Consider the following 18,506-nt stretch of genomic DNA (forward strand, 5'->3'; position numbering starts at 1 on the left):
TTGTGGGAACTCTGAGACAGGGCCATAAAGTGAAAACCCATCACAGAATATAGGGCAACCACAAAAAATGTCAGCCTACTGTGCTGCACTTTCCTCATCTGTAAACCAGGGGGAGTAACAGAACCTACCTGGTAAGGTCAATGTGAGAATTAAACTGGTTAATGAAATGCTTAGAAAATGTGCCTGGCATGTAGTTAGTGCTCAGTAAACATTATCTGTAATCAGACTTTCCACACAATCCTTGGCCTAGAGATCAAGGGAGCCTGGACATAGTAATTTTCAGCTTCTAGAGGTATTTGAAAAGGTGTCTCACTCAACTGCTCCCATATCCTATCAAGAGATGGCGGCCTCTGGCTGCCCTTTCACTTGCCACTGGGGCCCCCATCTCAGGCTCTGTGGTACTCTTCTCTGGAATTTCCTTACAACTCCTCCTGCCCTGTGCTCATGCTGTTCCTCCATTTATAGTGCTTATCCCCCACCTGACTCCACCTTTTCTCTCTATGCAGAGTCCATCTACTCTTCAAGGTCTAAACAATCCTAGCTACGAAACTTAAATATTACATTGATTTTCTTGCTTACTGAGAACCCTTTCTCATTTTTTTTGATTAGGCTGAGAGCCAAGACTGGCAAGTACAGTCTACTCCCTTTCCTTAAATTTCAGAATTTGCATCCTGCTGTGAAGGGCTAGGGCCTACTGAGTTCCTGGTTTCCTTAGCTCTCACCACAACCAAGGAGAGCCTGGGGCAGCCAGAGCCCCTGGGCCACCAGTCGTCCCCAGCAAGCAGCCTCATCCATTCACCCCAGTATGCTATAAATAATATCATTTTCTAGAATGAAAAGGCCTGAAAAGCAGTGGGAAGAACTGTTTTCTTCATTTCCCTGGCAACTCTGCTCTTACTTATTTGCTTTGGTATTAGACTACTGAATTTAATTAGGAATTAATCCCTTTTCTTGGTTCTGGACTGAATCTCATTTTAAAATGGTTTTTGTTTTCAGGGTCTTTTACATACCTAATTGAAGTTATTCCTCACAATTTTCAATTCCTACTCCTTCTTTCATCTATTTAACTTAACAGAAGCATGATAAAATTAAAAAATTAGGTTATCTGGAAAATACACATATCTGGAAAATCAGGATTTTGAATACCTATGATTATAATAATATTACAAAAGCAGTTATACATTTGATTTAGAGCTAATTATTGATTGAATGTACTCAACCAGAGTAGTTTTCATTAGTAGCTGGAATGAGCTCATAAGTGCTTAGCAGACAGAATACCCACAAGAAGACAGAGCTACTGAGGTGGGTTCATCAATTGTTTGCTTATTCATTCACTCATTTTTCTCTTCATTTAGTGAACTTTTATTGAGTTTAAATACTAGAAATACAAATACAAAGACACAGAGTCTTCTCTAAAGAAATTCAAAATCCAAACAGGTAGACAGAACTACAAAATTAACCTGGTGTGTTAAGTACTGTTACAGAAGATAGGCAAGATACGGTGAGAATATAAAGAAGGGAACACTTCACAGAGGAAAGATCCTTGACTTGGATTTTGAAAAAGAAATAGGAGTTTGCAAATGGATGAAGAGTGGAGGTGGTGTGAGGATGGGGAGGTCATTCCAGAAAAATGTCACAGAATACCCAAAATGTGCATAAGAATATACCAGTCTGGCTCACTGAGAAAACCAAAGCATTCTGGGATATCTGGATTATTGGAGAGAAGACAAGGAATGAAAGAATGACAGAGCCAACAAGAATCAGAGAATGACTATATTAGCATGTGTAAAACTACAGCCCATGTATTCATATTACACTCAGTCTAAAGAAACAATTTTCTTTAATAGAAGAGAAATGGTTCCCAAATTCAGAAATATATTTCTTATTCAGGAACACAAGTGTTCTCATCTATGCAAAAATGCATCAACTTTTCATAATTAATGGATCTTGGCTATGAATATGATCTCATTCATTTTCCCCTTATTCTCAGAGAGCCACCTTTTGATTATTGCTTGGCTTCCCATGAGATTTACCTATGTGGAGTGAGGATGAAAGATAGCCTTTACTGGTGAAGTCATCTGGGCCTGTAGTCTTCTTTGTGGTAAGGTTTTTAATTAGCAATTTAGTTTAATAGTTATGCAACAACTCAGAATTTTTATGTATTTTTGTGCCTTTTTTGGTATGTTGTATTTTTTAAACAAGTGACCTATTTAATCTAAAATTTTAAAAAAGACATTGGAGTAAATATTTCAATAATCTCCTTTTAGGATTTTTAACATTTTTGTAAGATCTAAAATTTTATCCACTTAAAAAAATTTCATTTCTGAGATTTGTTGAGTCTTCTCTTTAAAAAAAGAGGAAAAATTATTGCCAGGGGTTATCATTTTGATTTCTTTTTCAAATAAAATTTGGCTTTATTGATTTCTCCTATATAATAAATATTTGTTATTTCTTAAACTTTCTTTGGGTTGAATTTACAGTTACTTTTCTACCTTCTTGAGGTAGATTTTTACATCATGAATTTGCACCTTTCTCTTTTTCTAATTTATGAATTTAAGGCCATGTACTTCTCTTCAAGTGAAGGTTTAAATGTTTCAGATAAAAAGTTGGTACATGGTATTTTTATTATTATTCATTTCAAAATATTTTGAGTTTCCATTGTGATTTTTTATCTGACCCAGAGATTACTTTAAAATGTATTTCTCAATTTTAAAATACTTGGGAATCTTCCTAGTTATCTTTTTGTTAGTGCTTTCTAATTTAATTGTACTGCAGCCAGAGAATTAATTTTATATTAAGCCATACTTCCAAATCTGTTGAGGTTTGCTTTATAACTATACAGTCAAGTTGTGTGTTTCTAAAAAATATTTATATATTCTTGAGAACTATGTACCCTGTAGTTTTTCATCAGTGTTCTATATTTGTCAAGTAACTCAGATTTCTTAGTTGTGTTTTTCAAATCTTTTTTATCTTTAGTGATATTTTTTTGTCTGCTTGTTCTATCAGTTGCTGAAAGAAACTTGTTACCATTTATATTATAATTATGAATTTGTCTCTCTTTGTAGTTCTGTTAACGCTTGATTTATATATTTTGAAGCTATATTATTAACTATAAGTAAATTTGGAATAGTACTATTTTTCTGAAAAAATTAACCTTTTATATCCTTTCATTAATTTTTATTTTTTAATAAAAATCATCAAAATCATACATAAATATAGTTTGAAAAGCAGGTGGTCACACTACCAATAAAGTGAAAAGATAACCAATAAAACAGAGAAAATATTTGTAAACAATATAGTTGATCAAGTCTAGTATCCAGAATACATTAAGAACTCATATAACTCAGCAACATGAAGAGAAACAATCCAATTAAAAAATAGGTAAAGGCCACAAACATTTATCTGAAGAAAATACAGAATGGTGAATAAGCACAATCATTATGAAGTACCCTTTTATCAGTGAATGAAATTTTTTGCCTAACTATACTTTAATACTAATAAAGCTTTGCTTTGGTATTACTAGAGCTACACCAGCTTGGTTTTGACTGCTTTCCTACTATATCTTTTCACATTTTTACTCTTGGCCTTTCTGTATCCTTATATTTTAGATGTGACTCTTATAAGCAGCATAAAGATGTTTAAATTCAACTCTGCAATTTAAATGGAGCACTTAGTTCATTTAAACTTACTATAATTACCATATATTTGGACTTAAATCTTTTTACTTGCTTTCTATTTGTACCGCAAAGTCTCATTCCGTTTCCCCCTCCTTTCTTGCCTTATTTGGGATTGAATTTTTTTATTCCGTTTCCCCCCTTTACTAGCTTGGCAGTTGCATTTTACGATTCTTTTAGTGAGCACCCTAGAGATTACAAGTATCCTTGATTCATTAATGTGTAATATAAATTAGTATGTATAAATTTTAGTATGTATAAATTAGTAGTATAAATTAGTATGTCTATCTCTTCCAAGACAACACAAGAACATCCAATCACTTTAATGTCAACTTCCACGCTATTATAATAGTGTATTTTAATTCTATAAATGTTCTAAATCCCATGGACATAATTTTACTGTTTTAAACTGTCAATATTCATTTACATTTACCTATATTTACCAAAAAAAAGATTCATCTTTTTATTGTGTTTCATTCCTTCTACATTTCATCTGGAATCACTTTCCTCCTCCCTGAAGCATTCCCCTTAGTATTTCCTTTAGTGTGAATCTGCTGGTGACAAATTCTCTCTACTTTTTTCTTAAAAAGTCTTTTTACACCTCTATTCTTGAAGAATACTTTCTTAGGATACAAAGTTCTAGATCAGCAGGTATTTCTCTCAACATTTAAAAAATATCACTGTATTCTATCTCCTGTTGTTTGGTTAATAATCAGCTGTCAGTATAATGTTGCCTTTCTGAAGCTAATCTGGATTGTCTCCCCCTACCACCCAGCTATTTTTAAGATCATGTTGTCTTCAGTTTTCAGAAGTTTTACTATCATGTGCTTAGAAATCTTAACCTGCTTAAAGTCTGCATGGCTTAAGTCTGTACATGGGTGTCTTTCATCATCTTTAAGAAATTACCACTTAGGCATACTCTGTTCAAATATTGCTTCTGTCACTTGTCTGTCTTTTCTCTTCTTTTGAGATTCAAATTTGTCATAGATTAGAACTTGTCACTGTGTCCCATCAGGGCTTTATTCAGTTATTTCTTCCAATCTACATCTAGTAATAATTGTCTTTGACTATATGTAAACTCTACGAAAAATCATCAGATGTGTTGTTTTTTGTTATTGTACTTACCAGTTCTAGAATTTCCATTATTTTTTTAAAAGATTTTACTTATTTTTAGAGAGAGGGGAAGGAAGGGAGAAAGAGAGGCAGAGAAACATCAATGTGCTAGAGATACATGGATCAGTTGCTTCTTGCACACCCCCAACCAGGAACCTGGCCTGCAACCCAGGCATGTACCCTGACTGGGAATTGAATGGGCGACCTTTTCAGTTCACAGGATGAGGCTCCAGTCAACTGAGCCACACCAGCCAGGGCTAGAATGTCCATTCTTCGAATTGTTTCCAGTTCTCTGAGAAAGTCCCAAGCATGTTTTTCATTTCCATACCCCCTCTCCCTATAAGTTATGCATTACATAGCACCACCCCATCTAAGAGTCCTTCCCTTTACATAGCCATCCAGCTCTGCCCTCAATCAGTATGACTCTGCAGATGAGAGTTTCAAGGATCTGTGTGCTCTGCTACTTCTCCATTTCTAAATTTTCCCGGTAAACTCTAACTTATGTTTGCATTGTGTGACATGGTAATGTGTATGTCCACACCCCTGTGACTATTGAGCAGGGAATGTGATAACATCTGAATGGTGCTTAGGTATACTTGCTGGTAATAATTCTTATTTGCTACTGTTAAATTGACAATGTATATTCTAAATTTATATTTCTGTGAGTTATATTAGTATAAATCAGTTCTCAAGAGATGAATTTCATTAAATGTGCTGAAAAAATCTAACTTCTGAAGTTTCAAAATGAAGTATCAAGTCGTAGAATATGATGACCAGATTAAAAAAAAATTAATCTGGTCTGGTCTGATCTAGTCTCTGTTTCCTGTTTAAGTAGAGATCACCCTCCCTAGATACACCCTCTCTCTTTATTTTACTTAGCTGAAACAGAGACTAGTAACTCATTGAAAATTAAATCATTAATCATGGATAGAAAGAGCCTTGATTTTATATTCGTCACTTTGTAAGTGAAAGAAAAAAAACAGATAAAGTAAATATATATAGCAAAAGTGACATTAAAGTTCCTTATGAGATTATAATTATGAACAGTTGTTGGGAACCGCCCTGCCTGGTTTCAGAAGCTGTAACCCCCCACGGCTAAGGCTGAGTGAGAGACCTTGATACCCTAAGCCACTAAGGAGACAAAGCTTATCTCCCTGGCAGGAGCACCACCTCTGCCCACTTTACTTCACCCTGCCTGGACCCCAGTGCATGACTTGCTAGCCAATGATGGGTAAGATTCCTCAAGGGAGGGACGACCTAAGACAGCATGGTCATGAGGGGGCCCTCAGGGAAGGACTTGGGGGTCTATGGAGAAAGCGGGTGATGGACCCTTGTCCCTCAACTTTGACATGACCTGAGTCCTCATTCTGCCTGCAAGAAGGCTCCTAATCTCTTGGCTGCCTTCTTCCCTTGCTTGACCTAAGCCTGAAACAATGCCAGAGGTGGGTTGGCCCTGTGCTGGAAAGGGCCATTCCCCAGGGTGATCAGGCCTAAGAAAGAATGCATAAAATCCTGTGAAACCTGCTTTGCTAATACCCTCAATTTAAATGATAAGGGTCCAGGCATGAAATGAGTTTGTTTCCCCAAAGTTTCATGGCCCTTTAGCTATCTGACCCTGACTCAAAATAAGCCCTAAGAGTTCTTTGAATGTTATCTATTTAGTTATCTATTATTATTAGTGCCTGACAATGATTGATGAGCTTTCCATATACGCCCTGTATTCCTACGCAAATTAAGCCAATAAAAGCCGGTCAAGGCAAGGGTCAGCCTGCTCTCCTCTTGAGAGAGTGGCCGTGTGGTCCCTTTTCCTCCACAGGACTCAGTAGTCCGTGTGAATTTGTCTCATCTCAGCCGCAACGCCATGGACACTGCTTGCCGGTGTCCACATCAAACAGTAGCTTAGGTTTGTATGTTGCTTCATTCTACTCTCCAACAATCACAGTATACCAACCAGAGTGTATCAAACAAAACAAGATCATAGGTAGAATTTTTCCCAACAAAATCTATTAAAGTTCATTAAATATCAATTGTTATAAAATAGCAATAAAGTAACATATGATTCTGCTTATACTGTAAACTTTGAAAACATGTTTTTATTGCATAAAATGTCAAGGAAACTTGTGATCTTATAATACAAATTGTTACTGTTTTATATGGGCCTTTAAATAAAATCAAGAGTTCTTTTTTTAAAATTAATTAATTAATTAATTTTTAGAGAGAGGGGAAGGGAAGGAGAAAGAGAGGAAGAGAAATATCAATGTGTGGTTGTCTCTTGCATGCTCCCCAGAGGGAACCTGGCCGGCAACCCAGGCATGTGCCCTGAGAATTGAACCAGAGACCCTTTGCTTCACAGGCCCATGCTCAATCCACTGAGCTACACCACCCAGGGAAAAAACCAAGAGTTCTTAAACGCATAATCATTAATCCTACAATTAATATGTCAACATGAATTAATTGAATCCTTATGTCTTCAGCAGAAAATTAATCATATGCACTGCTAAACAAAAGTAACATAAAGTAGCTTAGGTTAAAAGGTGCTTGCTTATAAACCATTAGGGAATTAAAATATTCATGTAACTATAAATGAAAAATTATGATACAGTATTACGACGCTCTGATATAAAGCACTTGTTTTGTAGATACACTAAAGACCACAGACGTTCATTGTGAATCAGAAGAAGTATCTTATTTTCACAATGACCAGACACTTCATAAGCCTGGAAGTTAGGGCTCTCTACTATTTGAAACCCAGTTATCTTTCTAGCTTTACCTTCTACTCTTCCCCTTTATAAACCCAGTGCTCCAGCCAAACATGAGCCTTACCCCTCATGTCTTTGCTTCCATACTTTGCTTGGAATAAATCATCTCTGTGTATCCTAACTTTATACTCCTCAGAGACCAGCTCATATATCAACTTCCATGTAGCCATCACTGATGCTGTAAACCAAAAGTAATTTTCTTCCCCTGAACACCTGGAATCTTAATGTATTCTTTGCCTAAGGCATTTACCACCCTACAGGGGAGTTATTTTCACACATATCATCGCTACACTACAAGGCCATAAAGTACCTGTGAGCAGGGATCACGTTGTTTAGTGGTTCTTTTAAGGACTCTCCTCTTACGAAGTCTTTGTAAAACATTCACCTTCATTTTCAGGGGAATAACTCTTCACTTTTGCCCACATATTTCACCAGCTTCAGTAACATTTAATTAAATCATGTAATAAGAATAACTAGTGTAAAAGGTTGGGGAATAATCACAACTGACCCTTAGTAAAAATGCAACTCAAAATAATGGGTATTATTAGACAGCAGCCTACTATAAGGGGTGGCTATCTTGCCTTGGACATTAGTCTATTTTACAGAGAAAACAGGGAGTTTTGACTATTCCATCAATTAAGTTTAGTGGAAAGTATTTAAAAGAACTTATGTTATTCTTTCTGTACATTTCTAGTTTCCATTCATTATCACTTACCCCCATGGAATTTTTGTTGAAGGAGAAGTTCAAAACTGCCAGACTTTTTTTCAATCATCATTGACTTTCAATTGATTTCACATTGAAGCCTAAAGTCAAGATTCATTGAATGAACAAGTTTTATTGAACTCTATGAGTGTTAGGCAGGATTTTTTTTTATAGCAAGATAACCATGTGCAGCAAATTTTCTAAAAGATCTTACAGTTCACTTCAGATTAACCAATTTCATCTGAGCTATAGATTTGTGGTAGAACTACAAATTAATTTTTTCTTATTTTATTCTTTGAAAATCTAGGATGTGTTTGCATGTTGCCACTAGAGGCAGCTCCACAATAAAGCAAATTAGGCCCTTACCTAAGCCCTCGCCTGTCCAAGAGCTTCGCTACACACAGTCCAGTTCTCCCAGCCCAGCCTGAGAACACTCAGTTGCGTGGGAACATTTTCCTGCTTCATTTATACACGCGTGAGACTAAACTATGCGATAGAAAGATGCACATCTTTTTAACTTTTTAAAATGAGTTCTTTTTACTTATAAAGTCTCAAAATACATGATAGCAATTTATTTAAAATTATTAGTTGGGGCACTAATTTCTCCTTCTAGGTGTTTGTTTCCATGTGGAAGAACTTCTGTCAGTACAGCACTCCTTCCTGGCCTACTTCCTTCCATCCCTCGTCCTCATCCTACTCCGTTCCTTACGCTGGTAAGCATACAAGGCAGGTCCCTCTGTGGAGAGGTCTTCTGAATCGTGACTAGGGAAATGAATCTGGCTATTTTTGAGATTTGGTATCCAAAGGCACTTTATTGTCCTGTACCTAAGCCCCATTCTCTGATATAATCAGCTTTGTCAGTAATAAAGTTGACATTTTGATCTCTATTTGTTATTCCTTTGATTTATTTATCAATTGCTTCCGAACTCAGGCAGGGAGAAGAGGGTGCTTTGCAGCAATCCTGCTTGCCGCAGCCCGATATAAACAAGTGACCACAGACGCAGCAGTTGGTAGAGCCTAGAGGACATCACTTGACAGCAAGAACAGTTACGACAGCTTACCTACATGCTTACAAGTGTCCACCATAAATTGATATGCAGACCAATCAGACCAAGAGAAATTCACTTGTCAGAACCCAGCAATGCCCCGATCACATAAGAGTCTCCTTCGCAAGCACGCAGGCATGTGCGCATCTTTATCTGCGCAAGCTTCCAGAACTCCAGGACCACAGTGGTTGACATGATGCTTTATAAGCAACACTGACCAGTTTCAAAAGTGCATTACCCATGGTCAGTGATATTATATCCATGGCAAAATGTCTATAAGCTGAAAGAGTAAGTGTTGACAATTTGAGTCAGACTGTGCAAAAAAGGTAAAAGTTGATATTCATAAATGCCTCAGCTTCCTTTAGCCTAGGGCAGTGCTAGTCTTAGGTTGCTTCTGCTGCCGTCAGCTAACAGGAGGAAGGAGACCTGGACTCTCGTGCTTGTTCTGTCATCACCCAGTGTCTGGCTTTCAGCATGGAAATAAAACACAGCTCTCTTGTTGCTTAAATTCTAGTAGAGGGGAAGAGAGAAAAAATGAAGCAAATGAACAAATGTTAGGTGGTGTTAAGTATTAAGACGAAAATAACAAAGGGTAAATGGGATAGAGGTCAATGGTTATGAGTTGGGGTGCTATACCATATAGGCTGCTCAAGGAAGATCTCTCAACTATAGAGACATTCGAGCAGAGAGCTGAAAGGCGTGAGGGAGTAAGCATGCAAACATCAGGAGAAAGAGCAGAGGGAATGATATTAAAATCGCTGAGATGAGACTGGCAAACACAAACAGCAAAGGTGAGAGTGCTGGAGCAGAGCAAGGATGAGAGATAGGAGACGAGGTCAGCAGGGTAGCGGGGAGCCAGTCCACCCAGGTTTATGGGTTATAGGAAGGGTTTGGATTTTACTCTGAATGAGATGAAGAGCCATTGGACTGTCAGCCCTGCCATCTTTTAGAAGCTCAGAGATGGGCAACTAGACAGGCCAAGCTGATTGGGACCCATCTACCCCCACTGCCCTACCTCAATCAGAAATTTGAATCTTCAGCAGAAATGACTGAAAGGGTGAAAATCCATGGCACTCAGGCCAGATAATCAGCCTTTCTGGTTCCCTGGGCCCCACCAGCACTCCCCTGGGTCCTGTTCAGTTTGCCAGCCTAACATTCATTCTGTGAGCTCTTTAAAATTCTTCTAATAGATTCCATTTTCTGTTTGGTGTAGAGAGAGTTGTTTCTCTGCTCCCTGTTAGAGATGGCTAGCTATCATCCAGCTTATTGCTCTTCTTTCTGGGCTTAAACATGGTGTACATTTCAGCCTCCCTTGAGTTCGGACTGGCAGCCAAGTGACAGAGTTCTAGCAAATGGAAAGTGAACACTGGTAATGTACGCCGTTTCTGGGCATGGATGATTAAAATCTCCCTCACGTGGTTCTCTGTGTCTTTCCCCCAAGCAAAGCTTGAATCATGGCAACTTCTCATGTCACATACTGAAGAGGGCAGGGTCCACAGGTAAGGTACCTCAGTCCCTGAGCCACTACTTGGAGGAGAACCACCAACCAGAAATACCTGCACTAGACTTTTTATTTTTTAATTTTTTGATTTAATCTTCATTGCATTTTTTTCCCCATTACCTCCTTATACTCCCCTCTCTGCATGGGACTTTTAAGCAAGCTCAAACGAGACTTTGATTATGCTAAGTCACCGAGATTTGGTTTGTTACAGCATCAAGTGTTATCTGATACAAACCCTAACTGCACCTCTCAGTCATCATTAAGAATCCCTCTCCAACTCATCAGCACAAAAAAGGCTTTGTTTTTTATATATAAATATAATTTTAATTTTGATTATACAAGTCAAAGAAAACATTCTTGTTGTTAAAAATTAATCTAACATTGATAAGCAAAGTCTCCTTTAACTACTGCAATCCCTATTCCAGTCCCATGAGTATGAGCAGAGATAACACATATGGTAAATGGAGAATATTTACAAATTAAGAAACAGAATAAAAACTGAGCCTGGCAAAAGAAATAACCGAAATTCTGCTTTTAAATTCTAAGAAGGATACACACGATAACAACAACAAAAAAATGTGCGAGAGGCATCATATGCGGACTTACGGAGAAGGACGTTTTTAAACTTTGGAGCGAACTGGGGCAGACTGTGTGAACACACTCAGGTGAGAGAGGGATCTGGAATATAATCACAGTCTCAAGGACGATGTAAGCTTTTGCAATATAGAAATGACTTTTCCAGGAAGACCAGGTGTTTGGGGGCAATTCAGTCAAAAGAAACAATATGTACAAAATGAGGGAGGTGCGAAACCAAGTGGTGTGTCTCAGTGTGCTTTGGGGCATCTTCGGAGAAGTCTGTAATCATTAAAATCAGAAGAACCAGCAGCATATATGTTAGTAATACACAGATGGTTTCAAAATGCTACTCTAACCTCCAAGCGGACTGGAAAATACCCATCACCCTGTATTTCCCAGGGCTTTAGACAGTCCTGGTAATGAATTAATGATGGTTTACACATATACTTGTTCCTAACAGCTAAGGTAACCTGAGTTATTGAGTGCCTAAGCCATGTGCTTGACCTTACAACCAGGACTAGACAAAGAAAGAAGTGATCCATTTGAAAGTACAAGGTGGCAAAATAGTGAGTATCTCCCTTCTTTCCTATTCCCTTCCCTCCCTAAAGAAAATATTACATGTGGGCCACCTGCATAAACTTTTCCATTTACTTCAACTAGGAAATGTCTACCTAGTTTGGGTAACCATGTTCAGTACCCATCAGAACTCTGAGCTTACTAAGTTCTCCACTATCACAGAAGACCAAAAATCTGTCAGGTCGAGAGAACCACAATAAATCAGCTACGGTGTGACAGCGCTGGTTCATAGCTTAGTAAATACTTCAGACCAAAACCTGGGCAAGTTCCTCAATGGTGGCACTTCGGGTTACATAAAAATGTCAAATACTTACTGACATTTTGGGCTACATAATTTTTTTGTTGTGTGTGGGGGGTGTCCTGTGGGCTGAGGATATTTAGTAGTATCCCTGACTTCTAATAAGTACCCCATCCCAACTTATAACAACCAAAAATGCCTTTAGAATTATACTAACTGAGAGCCACTGGTATAGGAAGACCCAAGGGTGGAGGAAGAAAGTAATCAACCAAGGCAGTGTAAACCCTGGCTGAGGGTGGAAGTGAAAAACCACGAAGGATAAGAACATTCTTGTACTGGGCTTCCCAGCTGAGGTGTTAAACACAGGCTTAGCTCTGGAGCCTGGGAATTCTTTAACAGCTCTCGAGTACCAGCGCAGAACAGAAACTGCACCCCACCAGGCACTGCTGTCAAATTCCTGTGAAGGTTGAGTGGTGGTTACTAAGAGACAGAGTACTTCATCTGAATAGAATGTGTCAAGCTGAGATCTTTTAAAAATATATCAGTGAGTCAGGAGAGACTGCTCCCCTGCTGGTCCACTTTTTCCCCCTTACTTCTAATAAGTCAGAGAATTCCATAAAAGCACTGAGGACAAGGGCTAATTGGACCAAAAAACAGAAGAAACACGATTGGGTTTCCTCATTTCCTTAATGACCTACCCATCAGCAAATTCTCTCAAGTTTGCGACAGAGAACTAGCCCTTCAACTGTGGCAGAATTTGACAATAACAATAATTAACTTTAAAATAAACTCACCTCCTCTATTGGGTGGAATGAAGATATGTCTATATGCCTTGTATAGTACATGGCATTTTTCTTTTCTCTATCATTTCTTAAAGGAAGTAATCATAACAAAACACACCAAGACCTCACTCCAGCAGATGCTGCAGAGATGAACTGGGATGAGTAAAAACAAAAACCTTCCAACCCTGGGGCTTCCGGAGGGAGGACCTCTCTTCCTGTGCCAGCAGAGAGGCTTGGGGGACAGCGGGCTGGCACTCCGGGGTGTATCCGGATCAGCCTCACAGAGATAACACTGGAGACACAGAGAGGGCGCCCTCCAACTATGCAGAGAACGGCTTTGAGAATCTTCTTTGCTGTATATAGAGGAGTACAAGATGGGAGAGGATTTAGACCAGAAAATTCTGACTGAACAACCACCACCCACCTTCTCTTTAATTTCCAAGTGCTCGAGCACTCCACTGACGTTTTCGTCTAGTCCCCAAACGAATGCTGCCAATAATCCATCAAAGAAAATGAGTCACGATGTCCCAGTTACCCACAAACCCTCAGACCCTTCGTGCTAGGTCAGCTCTGGAGGATAACTCACTAACACTATTAACGTTGTGGTTTCTGCGAGTACAACATGAGAAAGCATATTCTTTTGTGCACACGTAAAGTGTTGAGAAAAAAATTCCCAGTCTCCATTTTTTTTTTATTTTCAAACCAGTGATCTATAAAGGTTGGGGTGGGAAACTTTTTTCCTTTTCTTTTTTGAATGCAGTTATTTCCCTCTCCAATGTGGCCTTAAAAGTGGATGGGAACTGCAACCTGGAAGATTCATCTCTCAAGAACATAATTTACAAAGTCTGGGAATACAATCAATATTGATAACTAAACTTTGCACCTCCTCTCTTCAACTTTCTAAGCAATAGTCTAGTATTTTACATTCTTATCCTTGTTCTACCACTGTGAGAGGTTATTACACCTGTCATGTTAGGTTGGGGGCAGCAGTGCCTGGTTTCTACACAGTTGAAAAGTCTATCAGTGGCAGCCTGGCCGGACCCAGAGTTACCAGTGAGAAACACCCAGAGGACCTCCCCGGTGTCCCACACCACCACTAGAGAAAAGCATGAAACCTTTTACCTACAACATAATGCAAAACCCAACATCATAAAAGGAAGTCTATCAAATTCCAGAGGGAATAACAAACAAGAGATTGAATAAAACTCCTGTTGATACACTAGGAAGTAATTTATCAATAGCTTGCTTTAGTCTTTTTGTTTCTGGCTGAAAATTTTCAAAATTGGAAGCCAGCAAAAGATTCACTCATTTAATTCATTTTTATAGGAGGCGAGGTAGGAATAAATACGGTTCATGTAAAACTCTGTATTCCCCAAATCATTTTTACAAATTTTAAAGCATTTAGATCTCTTATAGCAGTTCTAAAAATTAAGATAAATATCTCATAATACTCTCTTATTCTTCACCCACAAAAAAATCCAGCAAAAAAATATGTATGTGATCTAATAAAATGTTTTTAAAAGCATAATTAATATAGGCTAATACTTTTCTCCCCATTCCTCAGTACAATTTAGGTAAAAATTCATTTTTAAGAATGGTCTTTAAAAATAAAGGTTTTGTTAATTGCCAGATATAAATTCTACTGTAGAATGTATAGGAAAACAGAATAGCACAAAAAAGAAAATTAAAATAATCAGTAATCCCAACACTCAAGGATGACTACTTTTAATATACTGGTGTATTACCTTCATTGTCATTCTATTCTGAGATGTGCTTTTTTTTTTAAACAAATGATATGTTTTGCAATGTGCTTTTTAATTTAAAAATGTATTCTGAACATTTTGCCATGATAGTAAATATTTTTTTTCAACAACTATTCTCAAATTTTTTGGTCTCAGAACCCCTTTGTTCTCTTAAAAATTATTGAGGACCTCAAAAAAGCTTTTGTTCATCTGGGTTATGCTTATCAATATTTATAATATCAATTAAAACAGAAACTGAAAATTTTTTAAAGAATTCATTTAAAAATGAAGTAATTCATTACATGTCAACATTAGTAAATTTTACAAAAACTAATCTATTTTCCAAAATAAACAAACAAGTAAAAAATTTAGTGAGAAAAGTGACGTTATTTTTTATATGTGCAAATACTTTTAATGTTTGGCTTAAGGAAAACCAGATGAATTCTATATCTGCTTCTGCATTTAACATGTTAATGTGTTCTGTCAGTAGAAGTATATAAAGAATATCTAGTCTGACACAGATATGTAGTCAGGAAAGGAAGGAACAATTTTCAGGTTATTGTGAATACGCCATACCAAAACATGACAAGTGGCAGGGTTTTAAAGATCCATTGCAATGTGGAATCTAAAAACAACAACAACAAAATCAATGAAGTTTTAACACTCTATGCTCTCATGAGAGGGTAAAAGTGGAAAATGCAAATGTCTTAGTATTTCATTTAAAATAGTTCTGACCTTGAGGACACCCTGAAAGGAGACCACACTTTGAGAACCACTGTTCTACAACTTCATATTTAATGGTTAACAGCCTTCTACCACAGGACAGCATTTCACTCACTACCCTGTTGTCAAATATTTAGGTTTCCAAGTTTTTGCTTTAGAAAAAAATGCTATGACAAACATCTTTATAGATCTCTTTCTGTACACTTGCTTTCTTAGAATAACACTTTAGGAAGTAGAATTTGGGGTCGAAACAAAGTTATTTTTTTTCAGGATTTGTATACATATTGCCAATTTGCCCTCCAGAAAGGTTTATTAATTCACATTCCTGTCAGTAGCCTGTCCAAGAGCATTCTGTTCATACCCACACTCTTATCAACCCTGGGCACCGAAGGAGCCCTGTTTCAAGAGTCGCTTTCAGAAAATCCAAGTGTGACTGAGCTGGCTGCGAGAGAGCCCGCTGTCTCCTAAGACATACAATACTTGAGGTTTACTGGAATTCTCCCCTTGCAGAGCACTTCTCTGATAATTCCACCACCGTGTTTATTTACTGCTAGTTAGCATTACTACACTTAGTAGTTACTGGGTGTCTTCTACTTGACAGTAAGGTTTTTTTGTTGTTGTTGATAGATTATTTTATTTTTCAATTACAGTTGACATTTAATACTAAATTAGTTTCAAGTGTACAGATCGTGGTTAGACATTTATGTAACTTACAAAGTGATCCCCCTCACCCTTTAGTGCACCCCCACACCATGTAAACGCATTACAATGTTACTAACTATATTTCCTATGCTGTACTTTCCATCCCCGGCAACAGTTTGAGACAGAAACCATGTCTCATTATCTTTGTCTTACAGTGCTGAGTCCATGGGGTAGAGGCAGCATGGGGTAATAAAGAAAACAGCATTTTCCACCTCGGATAGACCTGGGTTTAAACCATGACATCCCCGCTTACTAGCTGTGTGAGCTTGTGCGAATTTCTTCCCCTTCCTTTCCTGCGCCTGGTCATCATCAGTTAACAAGCAGACTACTACCTATAGTACTTCATGAAGCAGCCATTCAGAAAGTAAATGCATAAAATATCTTGTCCAATATTTGGCAAAGAATAAATCTTCCAAATGTTTGTTCTCTTGCTTTTCCTTTCCAATGTTGAATTAACCTAGTGAAGTCCAAAGCTGGAGGATCTGAAATTCACCTTGATTTACTAATAAGCTACCCTTCACCAAGACAGAAGGCACCTCTTTAACAACGATTACCTCTGGAAAGTGTAACTAAGCAAAATCGATGAGTTTTCTAATTACCCTTTCCCTCGGCATTCGATCATTACTCCTGCTCTCAGTCAGTCAATGTCTATGACTGTGTCCCATGTGTTTCAAAGACAAATTGCACACCGCCCCTAAACAGAATAGAAATGCAACATGAAACTTTTTTTAGTGCCAGAATGCCTCTTCTTTGATCATGGTGAAATCCAGCTTCAGAGAAAAGCACTCATAACGTCATGTGGTGGCTGGCACATCATCCCTGGCCCTATTCTGATCAAAGCTGACAGTTATTGCAGCGGGCTTAAAGATTAGTATATGTGACCCTGAAACGTCTTACTAACAAGCAAGCTTTCATTTTCTGACAACCCGGCCAGGGAAATTAGAGAAAAGACACTAGTGAGATAGATGCAGTCCAGGTTGAAGTTCACTCATGGCTTTAACTCAGAATTAAAACAAAGCACAAATCAATGAGAGTTATTTGTGCACCTGGGAGTATAGCCCCAACTAAGCGTGGGAGGGAGTGGTGGTCACTAGGGAATGCCACCACTAGAGATGGCAGTATAAACCCGGGAAACTGCTTGAGTCAGCGGTCCTGGCAGATTACACCGAAGGGAGGGGAAGGGAACTGACACTTAGGCTCTACTCTGTTCCAGGAACACATGACATCCTTGTCCGTTCATATTCTCATTCCTTACCCCCTCCAACATACACACACACACACACACACACACACACACACACACACACACACACACACACCTGCATCTTTCAGAGGCTGAGACTCAAAGAGGTCAAGTGGTTCTCACCAGTAGATTCTGCAGGACTGAGTGCTAAGGCTTTCACAGCTCCAGGACGGATTCAAAGAAAGTCTGGGACTCTGATTCTTGAGGTCTAACTGAGACTGATCAAGAACTTTTTGCTACTAGCACTGGATGGTATACACTAAGGTTGCTGTTAAGTCATTACAAAACTCTCTTCAGGCCTGTAACTCTATGTTCAATAGGGATTGAAATATTTGCAATGTTGTACAGGTTTAGTTCCTTCAGCTGCGAGCAGGTTTTTAAAAATGTGCTGGTAGTATTGTTGTGGTGATGAAAGACTAAAGGCAGCTTGGGCTTTTAACATTGTGGCTATTAATGTCCAAAAGATTGCTGACTGTGGGCAGGGGAAGTATTTCTGGAAATGTGGGGCCTGACTCCACCTTTAGAGGGTTTTTTGACTAGCCCTGCAGAAGAGCACAGGAGTAGCCAAGGTCTGTAGGAAGGGGAAAAGTCTATGAATGTTGTGAGGTTAAGGCACTCTTGGTGCTAAGGAACCACCACCCTCAAGTGGGCTTCAATAGAGGGGATTGATCTTAAGGAAACAGAGGTTTCTTGTGGAATCCAAAGGCAAGAGGTGTAATCAGGCTTCTCAGGGAAGAGGAAACAGGAAAACCATCAGGTCTCTCAGCTGCTGCCAAGTAACACCTTCAGTCCCAAAGTCTACAGAATTGTCTTGGAGGTCTTTATTTTTCTTTGAAACAGACAATTATTCCCCACAGATATTAAAAGATAAGTGGGCCAAAACCAAAAGCAGAGCCTTCTGACTTTCTGAAAAGGTGTTTTATTGTTTATCCCTCTCCCCATCTCTATTTTTCCAGAGAACAACGAGGAAGGGGTGGGAAAGCAAATACAACCTCACCTCTGGTTGTTGGCATGACCTGCGCTGGTGAAGGATGGAGCCCTTCCTGGGTGGTAGGATAGACTCACACAGCTTTCACTCTCTTACATGTGGGTAGACAACAAGGTGTGCTCACAGAATTCTGAGCCAAA

The 18,506-nt window shown here is 38.4% G+C and overlaps 1 protein-coding gene across 1 annotated transcript in view; it reads right to left on the reverse strand.

Annotated features, from left to right (window-relative positions):
• CMYA5 (cardiomyopathy associated 5) overlaps nt 1-18,506 on the reverse strand; it is a 92,585-nt gene that overhangs the window by 56,165 nt on the left and 17,914 nt on the right. The window lies entirely within an intron of this gene.

Source organism: Desmodus rotundus, chromosome 1, assembly GCF_022682495.2.
Source record: "Desmodus rotundus isolate HL8 chromosome 1, HLdesRot8A.1, whole genome shotgun sequence".
In the NCBI taxonomy this organism is placed as follows: domain Eukaryota; kingdom Metazoa; phylum Chordata; class Mammalia; order Chiroptera; family Phyllostomidae; genus Desmodus; species Desmodus rotundus.